Source organism: Calonectris borealis, chromosome 4 (genome assembly GCF_964195595.1).
Source record: "Calonectris borealis chromosome 4, bCalBor7.hap1.2, whole genome shotgun sequence".
Taxonomy (NCBI): domain Eukaryota; kingdom Metazoa; phylum Chordata; class Aves; order Procellariiformes; family Procellariidae; genus Calonectris; species Calonectris borealis.
The window spans coordinates 8,023,915-8,050,832 of NC_134315.1; the positions used below are offsets into that span (position 1 = coordinate 8,023,915).

General features: G+C 36.2%; 1 protein-coding gene across 7 annotated transcripts in view; it reads right to left on the reverse strand.

Annotated features, from left to right (window-relative positions):
- Positions 1 to 26,918, reverse strand: part of CTBP1 (C-terminal binding protein 1) — a 251,247-nt gene that overhangs the window by 221,973 nt on the left and 2,356 nt on the right. For 2 of the 7 annotated variants that reach the window (XM_075148511.1, XM_075148521.1), the window contains exon 1: positions 23,794 to 23,872. The exons of the other annotated variants lie outside the window; for them this stretch is intronic. The gene's annotated coding sequence lies outside the window, so the exon portion shown is untranslated. Of the gene's footprint in view, positions 1 to 23,793; positions 23,873 to 26,918 lie in introns of those variants that run through there. 7 annotated transcript variants of the gene reach the window in all.

Here is a 26,918-nt window from a genome sequence, read left to right on the forward strand (position 1 = left end):
AACCATCACAAGCTACACTAGTACAGAACTGAAGCTACTCAGTACTAACATGCAGTTTTCTGCATGAGATTTTGACTTACTATATGAATTCTGCTTATTTCAGTTACAGTTCAGTTTGTATAAACTTTTTGCTTTATTATAAAAACAAAAGAATAAATATGTTCTAGGTGATTTTTTTCTAAATTACCCTACAAAATCCAAGCAAAAACCTGCTTCTTTGTACTGAAGGGAAACTGGTACAGGGAGACACTTAACATCACAGAGATCATACATACACACACTGATTATTTTAGCATTTACTAATATGACAATCATCTCACATTAAAGTATAAAGACACAGTCTCACATTAAAGTATAAAGACACAGAAGCACAAAAACACATGAAGGAGAAGGTATTTATGTACAGTCAACATGGATTCACCAAGGACGAATCATGCTTGACCAACCCAAATGCCCTCCTGTGACAGAAGACTGCAGTTTGGACAAAGCACCGCATCTCACAGCGGTCTCATTTGGAAGGTGAGAAAGCATGAGCTGCGTAAAGGTGTTACACGGGTTGTAAACTGGCTGCACTACTAAACCCAAAGAGATTAAATCAGTGGCTTGGCTGGTGGCATGTAATAAGCCAAGCAATCCCAGGAGTTATTATTGCTTGATATCTTTATCAGTAAACTGGATGAAGAGACAGAATGCATCTACAGCAAATACAGTGACAATACCAAGCCTGGAAAGGGGAAGACTGATAGGCCATTGGTAGAGTTTCAACTCAAAGGAACCTTGATAAACTAGAGGACTGGGCCCAAAGAAGGGTACCCATAAGAAGTAAAAAATTGCACACCTGGGCCAGAATAACTGCACACATCAGTACAGACTGGGACTAGACTGCAGCCCTGCTGAAAAGGTGCTGGGCATTACCGCTGTGGAGGCAAGATGAATGTGAGCCAGCTCAGGGAACAACTATCAGAGAGCCAAACGGTTCAAACTGGCCTCAGACTTTTTCCCTAGGGGTAGGCTGTGCAGCAGTGGAATTGGTTGCCCAGAGAGATGGTAGAAGCTGTATCCTGGAAGTCTCCAAAGACGAAGCCAGAGCTGCCATGACCTCCTGCTGTCAACAGCTCTACTTTGATAGGGAGGTTGGACAAGATATGCTACAGAGGTCCCTTACACACCATAGGTTTCCAATTCTAATCTGCAAGAGCCATTTGCAGGAATTCTTCTATATCTTAACAGGACATTGTCCTTCAGCAAGGTTCTCTGTATTAGCCAAGAGAAGTCTGTTTTCACATCAAATTTATCTACTGTAAGAAGAGATTTTCTCATCCAAGTACAATCAACTTCTGCTAAAACTAGATTTGTTAACTGTTTCAAAGTACTGTTACTGAGAAAAATGTCTCCAGATTTCAGCTGTTAAGTAACTGGTACAGTACCATCTCCCTAAATCTAAAGCAATATTGCTGTTGGGTGGAAGGAATGTCTGTAATAGTTACTACGTCCAAGCAAAAGAAGGAACCGCAAATTTGCCTCCATATCCTCATCCTCCCCCAAAGCTTCTGTCTGTGAGAAATGTTCAGCATTAACTAAAAGGTCGACCTTAAATTAATTGATTTATTGGCTTGTGGCACAGCAAAATATCTCAGTCTCTTGAGCATAAACCTTGGCTGCAGGGTTTTTCTTTTTTTTTTTTTAGCTGAACATGAGTATGTATCTGTGTGGTAGTAAAGACAAAATTAAGTCTTGGTCACAGTAGACATCATCAACATCACATTTATGACTTAGGCTTGTAACATTGGAGCCAATTTTAGATTCAGGCCTCTCCAGGTGCTCACATTCAAGCTAGGTCTAAATACTGCTGATTCAAAGGTTTGTAGTTCATATGTAACTAAAATTCTAGTCCAGGCTGTTACTAACAGACACTTTCATTATTTCATTTTGTGGGTTTTTCTCTGACCTGAAAATAGAGACCTTCTTATAGCCTCCAGCATGCTACTATAAAGTTTACTTGGCTTACCTTTTGAATATTCCATCCCTGTCCCTGCCTACCACCACTTCTCTGTTACATTGAACAGAAGCTATCAGACTGCACTCTGCAGACTTCTGTAGCATACCCCAATGACAACTACTGTCTCTCACTCAATAAAAAGGAATTAACTTATGTTTTCCCAAAGCCAGACTCCATCAACACACTTGTGGCATTTTCAAACAAGCACCTCTGAGCTTTCTGCTGTGAGAGGACTCCCTCATACTTGGGACAAGCTCCCGTACAAACATCAACAAATGCACTTAGCTACAGTGGTTCATAACCTTGTACCAATCCAAAATCTAGAGTACCTCAATGCCTGAGTGGCTAGCAGGCACCCTCAGAGGTCAACTATAAAACCAGACGCTCCACAAGGAAAAAGGTAGAGAAAGATTTAGTGCCATCCGCATTTTATATACAGCATCCCAAAATGCTTTACTTTAGCTGAAGGATTAAACACCACATCTCTCACCTACCAAAAGTGTTCTGGGCAAAGCAAGTCTAGAATAAGGTATCTGCCACCCATCTGGTTACATCTGAGGCATGGCACATGTAAGAATTCAAAGCTTGAAAGGGGTGGGAAAGAAAGAAGAGACTATTCTGTAAGAAAAAGGACACCCAGTTGAGACAGAGACCTCAGGTTTGGTTATCTGCTTTTGAAATCATTTCAACATTTTGTAGAACGCACTCAGGATATTCAAAAATAAGCAAATCTGTCAGTTCAACTTCCAAAGCAGGTTATTCAAGATGATTATACTGTTAAAGGTAAGGAAGCAGTGTTCATTTTCCTACTTCACGGCATACAGACAATTACTGCAAAGCCAGCATTCCTAGTGCCTCATTCTCAGGCTACAGAAATATTTCTCATAAAAGTATCCCACTAAACCAGTAAACAAATACATGTTGCCACCTGCTAGAAATGGGAAACAACTGTTCACAGCACACTGTAGAAAGAGTAGCGCAAATCTCTATTTGTGCCATGTATAGTAGCTGTAAACTACTTGTCTAACTCGGCAAAGGGAGCATTAGAGAAACTTTACAAGTCTTTGCACTTGTTTATGATGAGACATTAATTTATATCATTCCTGATTAGATCCATGCAAATACTTCTGATCTATAAATAAGACTCCCCGTTGAAGTGCATGAAGCTAATTCAAAACAAGACATTCTTCTTCTGGAATGTGAGCAGCTGTGCAGAAAATAATTGGGATTGCTAGTCAAGGACTGCTATTTCAAAGTATTCCCCATGTAAACATGTTTTTTGTTATTCTACTCTACTGTTATTCTCTATTGTACTTCTATTTACAGTATGATATTGTAACTGATAACATTAGAGAAGAGTTAAAGGTAGAGAACCTTGTTTCTCTCAGCAAGGGAGCCACACCAGTGTCCCATCCTCCCCCACATGATCTGTCTGTTATCAAAGTAAGGATCAGAGCACAAAGCAATACAGTTTCATCCCACAGAACACTATTATAGAATAATCACCAGACGACTATAAAGAACTTGAAAAAGTAAACTCTTAAATGTGCCCAGTAGTGACCCTTGAAGCACTTCTTACTATTTTCTCTCTCAGCAAATCTTCTGATGTACTTTTATACCTAGCTTATAATCTCACTTAAATTTCCATTCCATTCCTGAAACTCTGCCATCTGTTATGCCTGAATTGCTGGATCAGTCTCTCTGTTATGCTATCCAAAAAAAAAAAGTTTCTGACTTTGTACAAGTCTTGGACATGAATTACAATTTCTCTAGTGAATAAAGTAAAAATTAAATTTAACCTCTCAGCATGATTAAACATACTCCCAGTGTCCAGATATCTGGGCTCTGAAAACATAGATTTGTCTTCAGAACGTTTTTGAAAAATCAGCGTTAAGAATCAGCATTTGTTTCCTCTGGCTGTAATCCTCTCCTTACTACTATGTCTCTTGGTAGTCTCCAGTTACAGTAGTTACACACTACAGAAAGTCAAGAGCTCAAATGAATTTTTCTTTCTACTTAATGTTTGCAATAGGAAATGTGTTTAATCAATTTTAAGTAGGAAGTTACAATTTTTAAACTATTTATTGATAGACTTACAGTTGGTCAAAAATACTCTAGGCAGTTTGGCCAAAAAAAAAAAAGGGTTTAGGGTTACTTTTCAAAGCAGCAGCCGGACTGGTAACTTCCTGAAAACTTCTTGTCCACAAAACATACAGACAGAAGTTGGCAAAACGTCTGGCAAGCAGCAATAGCTCTGAATATCTCTGCCTTTCAAATCACTGGAAATCCAAGGCATGAAGCTTGCACACCAGGCTGGTCATGAGATGAACACATCCCAGGCAGTTGTTACAGCTGTGAGCTTTGCTCAGTGTAAGTAATCCCAGAACAGAAAAGAGGCAGAAGAGCTGGGTTGAGAAGAGGAAAATTACAGTAAGGAAAGAGGAGATGGGGGCTACAAGAACAAGAGCGAGCACAAAAGTTGAGTATGGTTTTACTCTCTCTCCCTTATTTAGCTTCACAATTTTGTTATTAAGTACAAAATCCTGCAACAACTTCTTAAATCGATTTTTGTAAGCAATCAAGAGATAGTTCCCTGGTAATGAAACTTCTATTTGAAATCACTTTACCACCGGTTATAGCATAATTGTTTAGTTATTTTAATTCTAGTTTTATGTTGTTTAGTTTTTTTGAAAACTCTCATATTTAGCACCTATGTATTAAGGAGGTAAGTGATTAAGGTGATTAAAGAAGCAATAATATTCAACCAAAGAACCAGTAGTATTTTGCATAGCTTATATTAAAAAGCATGTTAAACTTATTGACTAGTAAAAATAACATGGTTTGTACATGTATGCCAAATTCTGTTTTTAAGGCTTGTTCTTAGTGTATCTTTTCAATTATGTTTTATTGCACAGAAAACTTATTTGACACAATTAAATCACATTAAATGAACATGATTATAGGCGCAAAAAATCAGGCATGCCAAAGTTAGGAAACACTAAAATGAGAAAGCAACATGCTCTCCATTTTTCTAAATGTGAAGAAACATTATGAGAGATCCTGCCTTATTCAGCAAGAATTCATTTATTGTACACTATTCAAATCCTGCTCTGAAGAAAGAAATTCCTAATGTGCTTTTCTTTGGCACTTTCCACTGTAATACGAATACTCATACCGTCATGTATTTTCATAAAATGTCTATAGTGAAGGAAGGGTATCTTCCAATCTGCAAAATAAGGAAACTAAGGCACAAGAAGGTTAAGATCAAAGGTATTAAATGACTTCAAATAGCCAATAAGAGATTCCTAGACCTAATTTCTCAAAGGACATGATATTGAGCAGTGATTCATATATTCAAATATTCAAGACATCTGTTCAAGTACACTATACCATTCCAAAGATATGGTCAGTCAGCTAATAAGTCCACCTAATAGCTCACTGCTGCTGAAGAAGGTAATCTTCATTCCTCTCCCTTCCATTCTCCCAGACAAGAGATTCCACTCTTCACCTGTACAGCTTGGTATTTGACTATTCAGCAAATCAATATATATCCCAAAGAACAAAAATAAAACCAAGATAACCACAAAAAATTATTAGCTTCTGCTGACTTGGTGAGCTAAACTAGTTTGTCAAGCAGCCTAGCAAGCAGAAGATTTCATGCAAAGGAAGAAAAATGATAGAGCTACAAGAAGGGAAATAGGATTCCCCCTCTTGGAGGCAATCATCTATTGGATCAGGTCAGACATCGCACCCAGCTGAGTGACTGGCTTCTTTGCAAATTGGACTGCAACGGCTCAAGGACAGACTGCCAAAACTGGCAACTATCCCAGGAAAGACTAGGAGTCACAAATCTTTCTAGCATTGCATCAGGAAATGAGATCGATTTTTCTTCCTTTTCCCCAGGAAACAGATTTTCTGATTTTAATTCTAATACTCACCATTACTGCCTTCCCAGGGAACAGATCTATCCAAAAGAACCTACTTCTTGGAAAACTGTACACATTCCAGTTTTTGCAATACAAGGTAAAAGAGCTCATAAGTAATAACTTCTTTTACCAAAGTTTTACACTGTCCCTTCTACATATCTGACTGCTGGACTTCCACAAACAGGCTGCACAGAAATCAAACACAAACAAGAAATTACACCTCCTGTGCACTGAATAAGGCAGAAATCCTGTTGACTACAGAATATATAGATAAATAATAAGATGTCATCATAGTGAACAGCAGATGCAATTTATTTTATCAGAATTCTAACATTTACCAAGTTCTGAGGGTTTTACATCGGAAACTTCGTAAATTATTTTAATACGTACTATGCATTCACCGAGCCCCCCAACACTCTTTTTTACAACGAAGGAATAAAAATTGTCACATGGAATACTACTGATAGCAAAAGTTTCATAGTCACCATAGTAGCTATGCTACATGGACAGTGACAACTTCGGACTGAGACTACAAAACAAACGGATATAAATTGTCTCTGGGCAACAAGACCAGGCCTTAGGGCTTCACTCCATAAATACTCCCAGCTATGCTGATGCAACTGTTCGCAGGAATGCATGGTGGAAATGTTGGGGGGTTTCTTTAATTTTTAAAAAACAACAACAAAAAAAAACCAAAACAAAACAAACAACCCCCTTTTAAGCACAGTTTACTTCATTAGTAAAGTTTATACAGCCGAAAGGAATTAGGCTGCAGTGGAGAATAAGGGAGGAAGGAAAATCAAATTGTATTTTTACATATGAAGCACCAGAACAGCATTTCATTAGTCCTGTCACTGTGTATTTCTTTTCCTCTGGTCTCGATTCAACATGTACCCTTTCTTTGGGAATGGGAACAGTTACTAACTGAAAGATTCAACAGTCCAAACATTATAGGTTTTTTCAACTCCTTTGTTCTTATTTTGACAGCCATGTTATTTTAATGGTCTACAGGTTCATGCCAGAACTTCTTTACTGACTTTTTGAAGTTTGTATTTGCATGCAGTGCTTTTTCAGGTTTTGATCAAAATACTTGTGTTTGGGGCAAATTCCAATAAACTAATAACTAGATACAATTCCAAAAGCAATCATCCCAAATTTCTGACAAGCATTGGAAAGTCTGAACAACTCTCCTCCTCTTTCAATCATTCCTCAGCTGCAGATACGCTTCATTCTCCTTACCCCCTTCTGAGATGGAGAAATACTTTCTCCATGGAATTCTTGAAAATATTCTTGAGATATTTCTCATTCCACATGCATTTTCATTTTAATGCCAATTTTTAAGTTGCCTTTTTTTTCAATTTTTCCTTTTTTTTTTATTTGCAGCATCCTACACTAGTATAAAATTAACACTTGGCTAATATGTTTATGATGGATTCGTTAGTCACAAACCGCTTGTTCCAACAATATTATAGGTGACATTAATGACCAAGTTGCAAAATTTCTTTTTAAATCAAATTAAGGCTTTTTCATTTATTTGTTTTTTTTTAACAGCAAAATCCCTGACTGAGCTATATTACAAACAAAAGATGTTTCTTTGAAATACTGGAAAGAATTCTAGTCTGCTGTTTCCATCCCTTTGTTCAACCTTTGGAATGGTAAATCAGATCAGCTCCTATGCCGATGTCTGGCAATCAATAAACAGTATTCAAGTCTGTACAATTTTTTGGCAGTTTATTATCACTTTGCTGGCTATAATTAAAATAACAAACAATCAAATAGTAATCTAAGTATTATAAATACTAAAACACACAACTTTTTAGCCAGCTTTTTACAGACCTAAACATCTGAATGTTTTTCATATATTTTAGGTACTTCCAGAAAGCAGCAAGCGTATTGCAAAGTTTCACAAGTTGGTTTTTTTACTTTTCACTCCTAGTTGTGCTAAGTTGACTCGAACCATCTCTCTTACTAGTCACCAATGAAAGATCAATTCTCACTCTTCAGAACTCATACAGTTCTATTTCCCAGAAGACTAAAAAAGCATGAAAATGCTTGACAGACATTTTGGAATACTTGAGTTTTATTTTCTAAATTCCTTCTTAGCAAAAAAATGTATAATCCTCATATAAAAGTGTTACCATTCTAAATATTTCAGAGTGAGAGAAAAGTTCAAAACAAATGAAAGCATTCTCTTAGATTCCTCCTTTCCCCTCCTCTTTAAAAACTACTAAATCATAAGGCTTCTTAGTGTCAAATACTTACGTACTCCAAATACTTAAACTACAAAAGGTTCTGGTATACCATTTAAAGTACTCTTCATTTATTCAAAAAATGAAAAGATATTTATTAAAATATATGTTCAAACTTGAATTTAAAGCACTTGGGAATTAGACAAATTTTAATCACAGAAAGGAAAACTTAATAAATGCTCCTGAGACTCAGCATACTTGGTCCTGCAATTTCCCTGTAGCAATGTACACTGAGAATGAAAAACAAGGAATGTAAATTTATGAGTAATTCTAGTAATACAATGAGATACTCATTATTTTAAATTACAACATGCAAGAACATTTACAAAACAGTCTGCAAATTCTGTTTTCCAGCTTCTCCAGAATAGAAGTGAAACAATCTAAGCTATAATTTAAGATTTAGTTGCTACATATATACATTCTTGGTTCATTTTTAATATATTAAAGAGGTTCAGCTGCAACATAAAAAGTAACAAAAAAGACAAAGTGAACAACAAAGTTGTTCACCTACATATTGTCCATATCACCTACAATATGTCACCTACATATTATTTTGGTTAAAGTTATTTTATATCAATTCTTTCTACAGGGGAGATTTTCAGAAATCATTCTGATAGCCTAACATGATTTATTAGGGATCAAACTACTTCAAAAGTAGCACAAGAATTTCTGCATATCATTTCTTTGAGTATTAATTACCTATTTTGTTTTCTAGTTAAATGTTAATTGTAAATCACAAATTTACTACTACAACACAGAGCCATTATGTGGAACAAGCCAGAAAGAAATGCAAAATATAGTGTAGTGGACTTAATGGGAACTCAATTTTCAAGCAACAGTACCACTTAGATCAATCTAAAGAATAGTCTGTAATAATGAGCGAGATCAACAGGACACACTAGCCCTCAACAGCATACAAGATAAAAAGCCCAGATCCATTTCTGAACTTGAACAGACTGCTAAGAAAACCCGCATGATTCTAGGGGAAGATACCAGATATTCTACTGATTTATCTTTAAAATTTCTTGGGTAAGTGGTTCCACCTGTTTGGATATCTAGAAACATGCTTTCTGCTATGGAAATTTCAAAGTAAGAGGGGAAAAAGAAAAAAAAAGGAGATCTTAGAAGCTTAGGAGCTTCTGTGGGCATAAATCAGTTTTAATTTAGGAACAACCAAACGAATCCCAGTCCCTGCCATGCTAACATAGCACATTCCACATAGCCTTGCTTTCGATTTCAGAACCACATGAAGTACTGCCATGTTTCCATGGGCTATTTTGGCAACAGAAAGCAGACAATTCTTTAAATCATCCAAAAGGAAATTTTCAAGAATTTGACCCTGAGAAAGAGGCAGACAAAAAGAACCAGGTTTGAGAGTACAAAAATTTTTTCATTCCTATGGTAAAACTTCAGAATTTAGCTGCCAATCAGCCATTGAAAACAGTCTGGGAAATAATCTTATTAAACCTTTGGATTAATGAACAGCTCAAATTGCACAGTCTAAACAACATTTAAGTATTTCCACATCAAAAGTTTGATATTTTTAAAATAGCAAGTGAATGCATTTCCATCCAGACACTTTTGAAGCAAATCTGCTGGGAAAAAAAAAAAGGTCTTTTGAGTACAAATTTGCAGCAGATAAAACCTTAAGTAAAAAAATACAGTCATTGGGTGCCTGCTTTAATTAAAAGTTCATTTGACCAATTTCATCTGACTATTTCTGCAGGTGGGCCTCTCAAGATCCAACTTAATTAGATCTCACAAAACAATCACTCAGGCCATGAAGAATAAAAGAAAAGAAAGAAAAGTTACTGTTTCTCCAGCGCAACTTTGGGTCATCTGTCCAGACACACCATAACAAAAAAAAAAAAATCCATCAGCTCTAAAACTGTAAACAGAATTGTCCTTAGAGATGAACAACAGATAAATCTAATCATCAAATTTTTGGGCACAGGTTTCAGTGGAACATTAAAATACAGTAAATACAGTAATTCTCCTCAAGAGTCTCATTTGGTTTACTCTGCGTGACTAAGACTATGCTGGGAGGGCACTAAGATTTTCTCATTAAATCTCTCATCTTTGGTGGATGGGAGGGGAGAAACAAAAAAAAAAAACCAAGGGACTCTCAAACACTTCCAGAAGTGCACACCGTGAAGAGGTGCACACAGCAAGAGTGGAACCTGGTCCACACACCTGAATTCCCACCCACCTCTCCTAGAGATTCAGCCATTTAAACCAGTGCATGTGGCCAAACAACAAGGTATGCAAATGCTGAGCTTTTATTGCATAAGTAGTAATTGCACAATTACATAACAGTAGGTCAACAGCTTTGGAAATTAAGAAGAAAATTCTTTAAAAACTCCACTTTCAGAGAAAAACAACTTCATTCATGTGGAAGCATGAACATAATGAACTCCCAAATGCTTTAGCGATATAGTAATGAATAAACTCATCAAGGCTGAATAAGCATTTACACAAATGCACTTAGAGAGTTCATAAAATAGCAGGCCACACCAGATTAAAAAACCCACAGGATGAAAATGCTCCAGAGCTGTCTCTCGTATCTTTAAAGCCAAATTGCAGAATAGGAAAAGCTGGCACATTCTAAAGAGAGATTTTTCAAAAGCAACAAAAAACACAGATCACACCAACTCATTGACTGGCGCTCCTAAACAGCTGCATACTAATGTCCTTGCATACATTAGAAAGTATTAAAGAACACTTTGAAATGAACAGACAACTCGAATCTTGGCAAACTAACTGATAGCATATAGTACAGCTTCATTCTGGAAAATAGTTAAACATGCTAGTTACTGCCAACAGTTAACTGCCCAAGAACACATATGCCAAACAAACAAACAAAAATGTTGACTTGAAGTTACATCCCTTTCATTAAAAACCACAATAAAAAAAACGTGAGAGGTACTGAAACTTCTCATGGTTGTCCTATTCTATTCTTAGGTTCACAGAAAAAGAAACTGGAAGACAGAGCTCAAAAGGTCACCTGGCCTGCTCCTTTCCCAAGCCCAGATCATCTATACTTCTCTCATTCCTGACAGAAGTTGTCTAAACTGGAGTTTAAGGTCTCAGATAACAGAGACTCTGTAGGATTTCCAGGCAGCTGATCCCAGAATTTCTGTATCATTATGCTTAAAAAAAAAAAATCTGTTGGTTTGATTTTAACAAAGTTCAACCTGCCTGACTCTCTCTTGGGGTGATCTAAGTTGATTATTTCTTGTACTCTCCACCATGACTCTACAAAAACTTCTTGCACACCTGAAAGCTGTTACGCCTACCCTTAGTAACCTTCTCTTCAGATTAAACTAAGTAGTCCTTTTATTCCCCCTTCCAAGTCAGGTTTTCCAAGACTTAGGTCTACATGACAATTTAATACAATTTAATTTAAAAATTAATAAAATTTAATACAATTTTATATCTTCCTATGTGCAATGAAATCCAGAGTAAAATGAAGTACCATGAAACAAAAAATAAAATCTTGAAAGAATCCTAGAACAACCCCAGGCCAAACAAACATTTTAAAAAGCCAAATGTGAGAGATTAAAGGATTTCTTTGGTCTTGATATTTTAGCCAACCTCAACATCATCACGGGTGAAATAATACGTCACAATTTTATCAGTAACTTTCACTGATAAAATCGTGAGCACAGTGACAAGCCAGATGCTTTTTCTCATACAACTAGAACACTGGCAAACACCCTCTTACTTTCATTGCTCACCTTCCCTTATCCTAAAGTACTCATATTGTTGGAAAACAAATAACTATGAACCGTTTGTCAGAAGTGACCAACCACCTGTACTGCTTCAGTTCCACAACTCATGTCTGGTTTGGAGCTCACAAGTCCCTCTCACTAGCCATATTTCTATGTCACTTCACAGAAAGACATTTCTTCAATTACAGGTTAATTTCCTTAATTTTGTCTCAATGTTAAACATGCTATATTACAAAAACACCTGACCCAAATAAAAATCAAAAGCAGCTGTTATTTTTTAAGATAATTCTTCCAGAAATCCATCATAGAGGAATAGAAAAAGCTACAAAGTTTCTTTAAAGCAAAAGTGAAAACTTTTTTTGTAGATAATTTCCAAACCAATTTCTAAATCTGGTCTCTAAATAATAGGTCTAATTATTACCTGTTCTAGCTGAGAAAGGGACTTTATGTCAGCCAGACTTTTATTAAAAACAACTTGCTTTAACACCTCAGTTGATTTCTCACCAATATTCAGCCCTATATTTTTGGACACTAACAGGCAGTACCAGAGAACACATTAGAAGGCAAAGTGCACAAGTTATTTCTGGTTGTTTAAAAAAAAAATCTAGTAAAATTAAACTGAGAAGGAATACAAAGGAATCCTAAGGGCATTATCTTAATTTTGTCCTAGTGATCGCTTGGCCATACCATGAGTTACAACACGTTTCTAAATCACCAAGATTATCCCCTACTGATTCCAATGGAAGTACAAGAAAATGTTCAGCTTTAAGAGGAATGAGCCATTACAGTACCAGTGATATGTTTTAATACCAAACAGATGTTATCAACATTTTATATTGCCTGGCCATGTTTTATTGTGCTGTAAAGCTGACTAAGATGTAAGACAGAGGTGGCAGTTATTGCCTTACCTTTCAGGTCTACGTCATCCTTGTAGTTCATCAACTATAATACAAATCCACTAAAACCATACAAAACTACACAGAAAGCTAGAAACACCATATAAATGTGACTATCAAGGTAACCTATGACTTGATCAGCATCAGATACAACAATAGCTTTATATGACAAATTGAATCCAGAACAAAAAATTTCTATGTCATCTTTAAATCACACATTTTCTTACTGCCATCTTGAAGTATGGAGATCTATACCTCATAAAAGCAGCAACCACTTCAGCCAGGGGCTCCAAGCCCTTTCTGGGGTATGAAAGTCTTGTTTTAACACAAACATTTGGAAGATCTGAGGGTTCATCTGATTTTTTTCAGTGACCAGAGAAGAATCTAAGGATCTCCAGCATTAATTCCTCAACAAAAAAGCATTTTTCCCCACAGAAGCGTACATCTGTCTAAAGCACATGCCCACAATCATCCATCTTCCTAAATTTGATCTGGAATTAGAAGTAAATATAATGGTTGTTTCAATATTATAAAATCAAGTATGAACCTCATCCTCCAAAACCAGGTGGGGGAGGGAACAAATTCCCTTTCTCCTCCTCCTGTTTCAGAGCTCACTCACTTAAAGCAAAAAGTTATGTTGCTTAAAAATTTAAATATCATAGCATAATTCTTAACACAATCCACATGGATGCAGTGACCCACAATGAAGATGGTCTACATTTGAAACATGGAGAATTGAAAACTGACAGCATCCCTTTTTTGGTTATTCTGCTTTTACATGTGAAGTATATTATAGGGTTAACTATAAAGTTGACTAAATTCAGTCGTCTTTCTATCCCCTTTCCTCTCCCCTCCACAAATTAAGAATATTACCAAAAAATGTTGGGGTCAACACCAAATTTTTTTTTTAACACCAAATTGTGAGACACCTGTCATAACATCTCATATTAAGCACAATTGTGTCCAAAATACTTTATTACATTATTGATCTTATAACACATACATCTCCAAACAATCTATATCATGAAGTCTTTCTTTGTAAGCCTGTGTTTAGAAAGCAAAAATAAGCAAATACAAATGATTAGTAGTTTATTTCAAATCATCTTGCAATAGTAAATCCCCAGTCAAAAAGAACAGTAAAAGGGAATCATACCTAGTTTGACAAACAGCAGCCACAAATATAAGGTGGCACCTTCACACTCCCTCCTGCTCTATAATCTAAGTAACTATCATATCCTCCCCAGATAAGGGCTTCCAAATGTCAAAGTACCATCACTAACTAGAGAAAAGTAATGCAAAGAATGAATAGGGAAAACTTCTCACTGGGGAGGACATATTGCACCAACTCTCGCTATTTGAATGTATAATTGTATTTCCAGGCTCCGACAGTGAATTTTCTGCTCTCCTTAAATAGGTATTAGGTCTTAGCAGGCAATCCATCCACACACCACATGGAAGGGAGAAGACAGAGACTGTAAAGTTTAGAGCTCTAGCACTAAAAGCAGTTGGTGAAAAGATGCCAGATGTTTTCTCTAGAGAAAAGGAAGGATCATATAGATCATCAGGTGACTACACAACTTGCTGTAGGACTCTTTTTCTCTGAAGGAGCAGAAAGATCCATTGAAACATTCCTCTCTAAGCCTCTACAGGGTACACAGACATCAACAAGGCTGAACCTTCTTTCTTACCAGCATGACAAAGAGATATTTTTGAGACATAGCCTATCATAATCTTATCTGCACTCTCTCATTTAGTCCATCAGAGCCCATGAAGACAGCCTCTCACTACTAATCAGCTCAGCATATCCACTGCACATTTGCTGTACTTCCAAGCAGGCGTCACTATAATTCACCTGCACCGCACGTCGGGCTTGCAGAGAACTTTCTGTTAATAGCCACAGTTACTTAACTACTGCTTATGTGAATCCATCTTCTGATTCCTGTTTCATACTCTGACAGACTCTTCAGGGATATACTTTTTTTTTTTTTTAAATTGACATAGTGTCCAGTAGAACAGAAAACTGTTCTATAACTAGGTTTAATAAGGCACTATAACCAGGCTAAATATATATTCTGGATAAATTAATCTCACACAGGATTTAGCACACATCTCTGAAAACAGAAAACTCTCAAGACCCTTTTTGGATTGTACCAGGATCTCTGAAAACTCAAACAATGGAAGCTTTTGGCCTGTCAATTCAAATTGCAAATTCTTGTTGGATCTGGGTTTTGCAATTGGCAATATGACAAATTCTTTTCCCACATAAGAAGTGTAGCAGAAATTCCCCCTGATGCTTACTTAGCGTAACCTTCCTAATTACTCAAGAGTCAATGCTGAAGAGGAAGCCTTCATCACAAAGTCTGCTCTGGGACATGCAACTGCCAGTTGCCATGGCATGTTTGTCTTTGACAATGTAAAATATTTTTGGTTGAATGTAGTGTTGTTTATTTTGGTAGCAAGACTAAAGAGGGACAGGATGTTTGTTTATTCTGCTGACAAGCTGCACCCATAAAGCTTAAGGGATACACTAGCATTTGAGAAGAAAATATTGCTGGAAACCACCTTCTTTGATACATCACTTATTTGTTAAAACCCCATATATTACTCATTTTCTATATATACCAGTTTCATTACTCATAATGGTTTTATGAAAGAACTATATTCTTCCTTAGAGAATCAGCGCACACACAATAAAAGACAATTTATTTGTTACAGTATAGTGATTGTTAATGTGTCAGTATTTTATTTCATTTAAAATTTAAACTGAATTTAGTTTTAATTTAACTCGAGTTAACTATCCTATCCGGAGGTACGTATCCAGATGTTGAACAACTAACAAAAATGGAATGTTGAATTACAATCTAGTGCCTTATCCTACTCTTTTTATGAGACCTATTTTTATTGTCAGTCTTGACATCAATGTGAACACCAATTCAAAAAAATACTGAATCAGGCTGCAAACCGTGTAAAACTTGAGAGTTTTACACTGCTGTGAGCAGCAGTGAAACTAAATAATGCAGCCATTAGTATAAAGAGAAATGGATTATTTTGACAAGTAGCTGGGCATAACACTATTTCTAAATTAAAATTTTACTGCAATCCCAAGATGATGAAATACATAATATTTTTGCTGTCAAAGTGCACCAAGTCTAAGCCAGAACTCCACAAATACCTCTTGAAAAATCATATTTAAATTATCTGATCTTTATAATACCTATTGTTTACACGATGCCTTTCATTTCATGCAAAGACTGCTAATAGCAAAAGAGCTAATTTAAGAGAAAAACACGTTACCAGATAGGTTCTTACTTCTTACTTCCCAACTTCTTAAGATGATAGGACAAATTAATATCTGCACTGTATATTTGTAGCCACTTTGCAGTTAATAGTCTGCTTTGGATGTTTTTATTGTGTATTCAATTGTTACCCTTTGCAACGATAGTGACTGTCAGTTTTAATTAGCACTGGGTAACAGCCTACTAACATAAAAGACTTTCTATAGTTACAATAAAAAACTGTTGGCTCAAAAAAAGCCTTCATAGCAACTTTAGGTATACATTGGCTTCGTGGACTTCAACACATACACACAATAACTTCTTCCAGAACTACACTACTTGATTAGTGCCAACTAAGACCGATTTTATACCAGTTACGAATTTAGGAAAGAATGTTGAAACTACAGTGGGCATACTCTTAGAAATTAATGCTCATACCTCTAAAAAAGCCCCCTGTGAATCCATTAACAAAAATGGTAAATGGTAACATGTTTTAGTAATTAAAGTTTAAAGCTAGATGATGAAATCAAGATAACACCTTTCAGGATACAAAGTTAGCCCAGTCTGAACGTTACAGTTAGGACTCTACACAAACCCCCTCACTTTTTATAACACAAAGCTATTAAATGTATCATGAAGTAGAGGTACTCTAACTTTAAGGAAGAGTTGAAAAATTGACACTGGATATTAAACAAGTTACTCTTCCATGTCCAGATCATTTCTTTTCAAACATTAATTTCTAATTATGACATTGTCAGAATTCACAGTAAATAACATTATGGAAATGGCTGTTACTCAGAGGAGTGGCTTCCCAAAAATGACACTTCAACTGTTCACACTACTCCCAAAACATACAGCAGAAATACATAGCATGGTGCTCTGTACACTTCAACCTTACCTTTCAAGTATCAGAACGTGTCATTGCCTCTTCTCAACACACTAGAAAAGATTTTGGACTCTACCCCCCACATCGATATAATCTGAGGATCTCCAGCTGACAATACTACATCTGATTCATCAGATTAAGATGGAAAAATGCCTACCAAATCAAAGCATTGGGATAGAAAATCGAGAAGTTGTTTCTTGAGAGAGAAGTGAACATAAACACACCAAGGAATTTTCAAGACTGTACTCATAATTTTCATTAGAACATGCTGCCCATATACTAGGAGAAGGGTCAGTTTAGCATTTTATCCTATATACCTCTACACCCAGAAAACACCCACTTACATCTTCCGGCTTGCTAACAAACTATCCATTTCTCCCAAGATGGATCTGGACAATCATAATCTATGAAGCACCTCAAGACTAGACTGCTGTGCCTTTCCTTACCAATTCAGACATTGCTCCACCTAGAAACACATCCAAAGGAACAGAAAATCTTATTGGCATTTCTGGGAAACTGGTGACTAGCAGGCAAAACTATCACCAATGGGCTCTAAAGCAGGAAAAAAAAAATCTATACATTTAGAACATATTACTGCACAGCAAAACACTATCAATCAACCATAAACACTGAAAAAAATAATGAGGAACAGAGGTAGTCAAGTACAGAACAAAATAGCTTAAAATCAAATGCAAGCATCCGAAAGTTAGAATGACATTAGAGAGTTCTTAAAATACCTGCCATACTTATCTATGTATCTACTAATTTTGCTGTACAATGCTAATTAGAAACTTCAAACTATCTATTCTTACAACTTGTGTACTCTACTGCTAACTTCTTGTCCTCTGTAGGTTTATATTGCTTCCCCCCAATCACAGCAGGAGCAGGCAATCTTTTCCATACAAGTTTTTAGCACCTCCACAGGTTAAGTCCTCCCTTAACTGGGTGGGCAGAGGTGCTCAAATTAAAAGCAATGTGACCTAGATTTAATTAAGTCTTATTCAAAATAACTATCAATAAGGTCCAGAAACCTTGATACACAATCAGGATGCAAGTATGTTTATTTTGATATAGTCATGTCAGGATCCGTAAAGTTAAATTTTGAATTGCTCCTACAGGGATGAATACATCACCTTGTTTTTGACGTCTTCACCAGCATAACAATGTAGGGCTGAAAGTAATACAGTATATCTTAAACAGATTAAAGGATTTCATCTGCTTAACTTTTGTAGCGCAATGACTCCACCACAACCTTTACTTTCTTCAAGCTGACTTCCCAGGAGGTAAAAATCTGCAAAATCAATTTCCTGTCCCACAGTTATTGAGTAGAATGAGAAATGGCAATTTTTTTCTCCAGACAGTCTTTCCCAGATACTTTGACCCTAAAAGTAAACAGGATCTTTTCTTTAATTTCTGTGCCAGCATTTGGGGAAACACGTCAGGCCATGCACAACAACATAAGTGTAACAGATCTCTTCGACTGTGTCTCACAGTCTGAACTCTACTGGTCACCTTCTCTCTCAACTCACATGGAAGGATATCATAGACTTTGTTTTTCATATCTATTTCTACCAGAGGGCCTGAAGAATGATATACTAAGTGCATAAGATCAAATTCACATCACTTACACAGAAAAGTCAGAATGACTATGACACTGATATCACTCCCTCACTGAAGAAATGGAGGGTGAAAGAAGAGTGGATGTTCAAAGGAGATACTATGCTTAAAAGTACTTAGAATAATATATTCTTTAAATATCAACTTCTATCTCTACTTGTCCGTCACAGTGCAGCATAAACAAAGTACCAAAAAAGAAGAGGGCATACACATACATTTTACAATTTAAGAGGAGATATAAGAAAATGTCATGTCATGCTCTTTCTGGAGGCATATCAGGAAGCAAAGCAGGGAAATGATGAAAGATGTACAAAAAAGGGCATGCAAAAGCTTTCAAACTGTTATTATTTCCTTGCAAAACACAGGGAAGATATTCCAGTTTGCACAGGCATTACCGGTTCACACCATTCTCACTGGTTAACTTTCCTCTACAAAACCCAAGCACAGTTATCTGAGAAAGGTAGAGAAATACATTAACAACACAGCATAAGTTATAATGATTTCCACAGAAACCCCACCTAATCTTTACTGTTCTAAAGGGAAACTGTCATGTAGTTGATGCTCTAAAATCTACCAAGCTAACAAATGACATAATTTACTAGATAGAGCATGCACTCAGTTTCTCAAAGCTAAAAGAATCCTTCTCCACACACACACACTTCTTACTGAGAAACATAAACAGAAGCTGTTTAGATACAAAAACTTTTATTTATCCTATTATTTATGTGCTAAGACATATTCCAGACACTGTGTAGACAGAAAATACCATTGTACAAACAAATTTTACAAACTAAGCCATATTGGCTTGTTCTCCAGATGAAGAAAAATATTCCTGTCAAATGGAAAACTGTTGGAGAAATTTGTTTTTAAGATTCTAAAGTTCTTTTTAGAATAAAATCTTGTTCTTTGAGCAACAAAATAAAAGTATATTTTTATATTTGGGGCTGTTTCAACTATATCCAAGAACAGAAAACAGCAAATGGCCATTTCAGTGACAAAATACTGACTCTGCTATCTATAAAAATAAAGATGCTAGCAGATATTTGAACCAGAGTAACACATGAAGCAAACTGGAAATTTAAGACAATTTGTACTTCAAACTGTCATTTCTTAAATTTTACCATCAAATTTAATATTTAACTGCTCCTCTCTGGCAGTTGATTAAACTGATCAGTCCTTGGCAAGTCACAAATGATAAGCCTTATTGTGAACTGTGATGAATAACCTGTATAGGCTGACAGTCCACTCTAATTCTTTCTAAACTTTATTTCACACTTTTTCAGCATTAAGCTATCCCATATACCCTACATTGCACCTGAAACCAATTTACATAGCTTCATATGATGTGCAAATGGAGCAAGAATCATCTCTCAAAGATCTTAGAACACTTCAGAATTTGCGTTGCATTGGAGAATTTCCATGTCCATGCACAAAAAGAATAAGATAATACTGTAAACTTTAATCCTGAAAATCCTTATTCACTTCAGTAGACCCACTGACTTAAGTGAAACTATTCAGCTGTTTGAGATTGAGCACAAACATAGCTGTTTGCAGTGGAATTCTCAATCTTGCATTTCTTGTTTTTGCAATCTACAAATACAATCGAGAAGGCCAAAGGTTCTCCAATACTAATGTAAATAGTCTCATTGGGAAATGAAGAGTTCTTTTTTTTTCAACATCCTAAGATGCTGCTAAAACTACACTTCTGGCTGAATCCCAACAGAACAGCTGAACAAGTCAATGAAGGCCCATCTTTTGTTCGAAATTTTAAAGCAGAGATTGATAATTTGTCAATACTCAATAACAAGGTACTAACCAGCCAGCTGATATTCAGCTGCCTACAAAACTTCTAAATTAGCAACAACAGTCTGGAAATACCTCATCAGCACTATCCCTGAGCTTTTTTCTGAAAACACTTTATTATCAGATAGCTAGTGGTTTAATTTTTTTAATGCTTAATGACTTTTGATGCAAATATTGTGTCAGCATCCACCACCTATGGGTCATGTGTGCTGTTCTAAGATAAAATATTGCTTGTCTCAAAATTGCATCAGCGGATATTAAAGTTCTTTAAAAAGGAATTACCATTATACCCCTTCTGTAGATGGAAAACAGAAAGGTGAATTGACTTGCCCTAATCCAATAGCAAAGCAAGGAAAACACTATTTGCTCCGATTCAACTATCCTATCCATTAGGTTGTACAGCATCCTGTGCCTGAAATATCAGATGTATCGCTCTTAAATATAGTACATCCTAAAAAAGAAGGATGATAAAACAATTTCAAAATAATTGAACAATGAAATGAATTGTCATGCATCAATAACTATATCTGAATTTTGCTGTAGTTTATGGAAGCTTTCTGCTTCAGTCTAAAATAGCAATCTTTATATAAATAAAAATTTTCATCTGAAATAATAATCCATTATTAATGCAATAATATTGTACCATTCCATTCAAATGTCAACTCCAGCAATAGGAAAAAAGCAAAATATCATCCACTAACAACAGCAGTGGAATTCCTTTTCCTTCTCTTCCTCACTATTAGGGCAGGATACAATTAATGAGTTTTTAATACTTTTCAAGAAATCACAATTTAAATACAAAAATCAATACATTTTGAGTTGATCATTTCTATTGTGAAAACAATTTGTAACGAATGCGAATTACACTGCTGTTGGGTCTATTATTTTATCATTTTGCCTGAAGTCCAAAAGCGTACATTCCATTCACAGGTTTAAACCACACTGTTGCACCATAGTAGCGAATGCAGTCTCCTAAACAGGTATCTGATAACACACTCTTCGAACACTTGAGAAAGGAAAATGTGGGATTATAACCCATAAAAAGCTAAAAGTGTTTCCTAGCAAATCCATAAACACCTTGCAAGTTTTAACACCAAGTGTCTAGACTATGCTGAACTATGAGTTCCCCTGTGGACTTTTCATAAGACAAGTGTTTTTCCACCACTATGTTGGGTGTGAGAATAGGGAGGAGGGGAAACTCAAAACTTTAAAATATTTTATTAAAGATGTTTCTAACACATTGCTAAAATCCCAGTACGTTTTAATCTCTATTACTAGAAAGCTGAACATACCTTATACCCCCAAGATGTCTCTGCACTGTAATAGTGAATGTACTTTTCACTATTATAGGGAAACGGTCCCTCTACACTGGAAATTAAACCTGACCTCTCCCCTCTCTGTTTCCTAAGTATTCCAAATAGCTACTCACTGATTAGTATCTCTGATGGTTCTCTCAGAACATATGACTTCTATGTGCAAGCATGACAATCCTTCCCATATCTTTCTGAGCTGATTAGCATAATCTGAAGTTCTTCCCTGAAAAGCTCAGGGTAACGCTGAACCCTCTCAACTCAAGGAAAATCAGAAATACGGTCAAAGTCTCTCTGGCTGCAGTTCAAACTCCCCCGATATTTACCAGCTAAAACACTAAGCTCTGAATTTATTTTCCACTTCATATGACCACCATTTTTGAAGTTTAAAAAAAAAAATCCTAAATACGTATCATACGCATGCTTAAAAATAGGAATGCTGTGCAATCCAAATAAATCAATATCGCTTAATTGTACAAGAACCTAAAATGAGTTAATTCAGAATATCAGACTTTACCTGATCTTATGCTGCTGTCACTGGTAATGTAAAAATCTATGCTGGGTTCTGTTTTTGTTTCATTGGAGTAGGAGGATTATTTTAATAAGGAGAGGATTGATTTCATTCCTGTACGCGTGAGCTACTGTTGATATTCCGAACCAGAAAGATTCCTTTCTAGAATTATCATCAATATATATTACAAGAGAGTGTTTACTTCCACCCTGCCTCTGTTCTAAAAGCCTCCTCAGTGTTAATTCCCAGAGCAAGGCTACAGGTCTCCTGCTCAAAATTTCTCTTCAGATTTTCTAATCCTTTTCTCCTTAATCTCCATTATACAAAAAGAAATCCACACATGCATGGTCTGTGAGAAGCTAAGTAACTTTACCTCTCACCATAGTTACCACATCTGATTTAACCACTGGCTCCGGACATTGAATCATTGTCCTTTAAGATTTAAGATTTTATTTATGTGTGCCTTGATACATTCAACAAGCATAAAATCCTACAAGCATACTGATTTTAATATCATTAGTAGACAATTACATTTCAATTTATGCGACTGTAAGATAACATACCATCCACCTCTGCTATTTCTGTACTGTGTGTTGTTTTCCAAGATCTCAGAAGCTAAAATGTTTAAACGTGTTACTACGACTGTTATTAAAAAGATTTTCTGTCTAATTCAATTCCTTGAATGATTCTGAAACAATTTTACCTTCAGATTTTCATTAGTGTGCTCAACTATTCTATTAGACTTTTTTGTTTCTCATGGTAACCAATTTTATTTGACTTAACAGAAGCTGTTCAAATATTTAAAGGCACTCCGAGATGGCAGGAGTTTATCTAGGAGCATACATGTTGTGTCACAGATATTCCTTTCCTTGCTCTTACTCGCCTTTTTTTTTTTTTCCTCTCTTCAAAAACAGTAGCAAACAAATGAGCTCTCGACTAGCCACATTGTACCGGGAACGTGCTCACTTCATCTGTTTATGTTAATATTCAAGTTACAATGGGCACATTTCGAAATTACAAGCTCGGTAGTTAAAACAGATGCTTCTTACGTTCCTTCATATGCACCGTATCCCTCTGCCAGAATCGTCAGGCGCAACGCAAGAACTAAAGTATAAACATCTGCAACACCTCTCTGTTTTGTTAACATTCTTTCACACATTTTCTTGCTAACTCCAAAAAGGCTCAGCGGTGTAAAAAAAAAAAAGACAACAGTGAAATTGGAAACATCTGCGAGATAGCTACGGAAAAGGGAATGAAACATGAATAAACAAAAACATGGCGAAAGTGGCCTGGGGTTGTTACACTGTCAGATCATTTTTCCAAGCCCAACATCAAGGCTTTTGTTACAACCAAAGCGGTCATTTGCATGGAGAACCAACAGGGTTTCTTCTTCTTCAGCGTTTCCCCGATCGTTACACACACTCGCTCTCTCCGACACACACAGAGGCAAACCTCCTCTCTTGCAAACAAACAACGCGGCTAATCGCACACATATTCGCAGCTACGGAATCTACAGATCGCACACATCGCTCCGCATACTGAATAGTTTGCTACTAAGACGTAATTTAGGTATAAAAATAACAGACAAACCTTTGGAGCGCTGCCCCAGCCGGAGTTCCTCTCCCTCTGCTCTGCTGTTACTGACAAGATCAGGCTGAGATTAACAAGTCCATGCTACTCTGACAACCTTACTCCTCTGGCTTTTGCACACTCGCCGTGGGCTTTAAATAATATCAAACTTTCAGAAAGTTAAAAATGGAATGAATTAAAGGAATGTAAAGCACAATGGCAGGAAAGCAGAAAACACTGCCTGGACAATTATTGCAGCAGCACGCAGGGCACTGCTCTGTAGTTAAGGCTGTGTCAGCACTTTCTTTCTAAACCCCCCCTTTTTTCAGGGGGCTGTAACTCAGAAAGCAAAAAAACAAAAATTGCTCATGGCAAAAAAATTACTCACAGGTAAAACGCAAAGGGGAGGGGGTTTAAAACATCCATTTAGACCATTCAGAAAGTTAGAGGAGTCTGTGCACTTTACCAGTTCAGTATGTCCCACATGCCATTTTTTATGCAAATACAACTCTTCTTTTTCAATGAGATTTCACAAGAATTTGATCTCCATTGTGAATTTTGCCCCCCCTTTTTTTTATAAAAGCAAATTAATAAATACTTTGACACCTGAAAACCGGTTTGTGTAAACATGGGATAATTTCTAAATAACTTTTACACGCCTGCATTGCCTGAAAGGTACTAGATTAGTAACCGAGATATTAAATTGTCTGCTCACACAGCTGATTCAGCACAGACAATGGCCTCTACTGAGGTCTCAACTCTAATCCATTATGGCAACTTTGTAACCTCAATTGCTGAGTGCATCTACATTTTCCCCTGATAAGGAAAGTGTCCTTATAATCATGCTAAAATAAGGAAACAAAGCGTTTGATCTGCAATTACTACTTTACAAGGATGCTCTAAACTGTGGCACGTCAGGGCAATCTCTCCTGCTGTTGTTAATCGCTGGGTTTTGTGGTGGGGGCTTTTTTTTCTTTGTTTGTTGGGTTTTTACACTCTTGGTAATTTCCTCTCAGATACAGAAATAAAAACACCATCTTCTCCAATTTCAACGCTTTGCCTATTTACATAAGCCAGATACACTAACACACTCTTCAGTTATAAGCTTAAAGTTTACAATACCAAAAAAGAACTATATAGTCATATTATTACTTCCTTTTAAAGTAAAAAAATGCATTTAATGTAAAAATTGTGCAACAGCCTAAGTCTGCTGGGCAAGAAAACCAAAGTGTAAGTTTTGCCCCTTTTGACTGATATGGACTAGCCAAGCCAACAGGCAGCTCATCTGATCCTTATAAAACTCAGTATATCAACACTTGTTCATCAAAAGGTGTTTCTCTGCTCTCTATGAATTTCTGACTCCACAGTACTGTTGCATACGTATTATATAAAATCAAGTAACATCCATTAAAATGGAGCAATCCATTAAAAATACTCAGTTGCTGTGAATAACTCAGTAAAGCAACAATTTCCCCAGGAGGAATTGTCTCAAAATACTCCAAGAGCTTATCATTTTCCAAAACCTCATTATCTTCTACAAATCATAACGCTTACTGAATATCTATCTCAAGGTATCTGAGATTAGTACAGATCATCTAACATTTCTGTCTCACAAAGACAGCTGCCTGGCGTATTTTGAAGACAAGGTGCATATTTTGAAGACAAGGTGCATATTTTGAAGACAAGGTGCATATTTTGAAGACAATATTAACACCTTATTCTGTACAATGCTGTGCACAGTAGTTATTAAAAAATACCAAAAATTTCTCCCATTGTTCAGAAGAAAAAAAATTAACATAGATTAAAGGTAAGGTCCTAAATATTTCATAAACATCATAATCCACCAGAAGAATGTAGTGAAGGCTTCTACTTCTCCATTATAAGATGGACAGTACAATCACCACCCATCTGCTCAGGGGAAGAGAGCTCTTCTGGCCAGCGGGGCAACCTGTGCTCCCACCTGATCCAACACACGACTTTGTATCACTGGCTTATGCCAGTCTCATCTGCTAAAATGAGAAATGATTGTTACACACATTCACTTCTGCCACCCTGGCACAGAGCTTATAACGTCCGCAAAGAGGAGAGAGAGCAAGTATAGTAAAATCTCAATCCACAGCAGTTTTCTTCAGCATGTGGAAGCAGAGCATTAAGGTTTCTGCTTTGTTCCACCAAACAGCATACAGAGTACTTATGCTTTTGAAAGATACATAATTTGCATGCAATGCTTAATGGTAGACAGATGTTTTTCTCTAATCATTCATCTGGAGCAAAGTGGAAGACTATTGGAAAAACTTTTAAGATACTGTCAAATGAGTAAGGTTCTCCTAAAGGTTTGGAGTATTCTGTACACACTGCTTAATTTTAACTAATTGCTAATTCACATTAAAATGACACTAAATGAGGACAAACATTAATAGATTATGATTCAACTGGACAATGCCAAGAAATACAAAATGGAAGCTGATTTTTATTCTTTCTTTTACACCACTAGGGGACAAGGAAAAATAAACAAGATATGTTTATCTTAGTAAATCCAAATTTGTATTTCCTACTTAAGCATAAAGCGATAGAATTTATAAGAACTGTAAAAGCAAAGTTGTATTAGTAATTAAACTAAATTTAATTGAATTAAGCCTTGGCATTATAACTTTGTATGGTAGGTTAAGCAGAAGACATTTATTAACCTACTATTAAAGAACAAAGGACAACCTCTGTATATGAATAACCATGCCCAGGAATAACAATAACCATAAATATTTTGTCAAATTCAGCAGGAAACTACAGATTTTAACAAGTTCAAAAGACCATTAGCTTAGTTCTTATCTCCGCATTTATCATGCCAACATTTATTTTATAAATCAACAGCTGCAACCTAAAGTTGAAAACATGCCAGAAATATGCATAGGTTGTATCAATATTTGCACATGGAGACTAGAACATAAATTAGTTGACACTCAACACTTAAAGCTTCCTCTCTGAAGTTGCAATATTTAAAGGTTAAAGATTAGACATGCTCCCTCTTGTGTTAAACCAAGAATACACAGAATACATGCTGTTTTCTCTGACATGATGGTTGCTTGGCCATCTGTTCCATTAAACAAACCCTTTAACTTTGGCTACTAATGTCTGACAAACCTTCACCA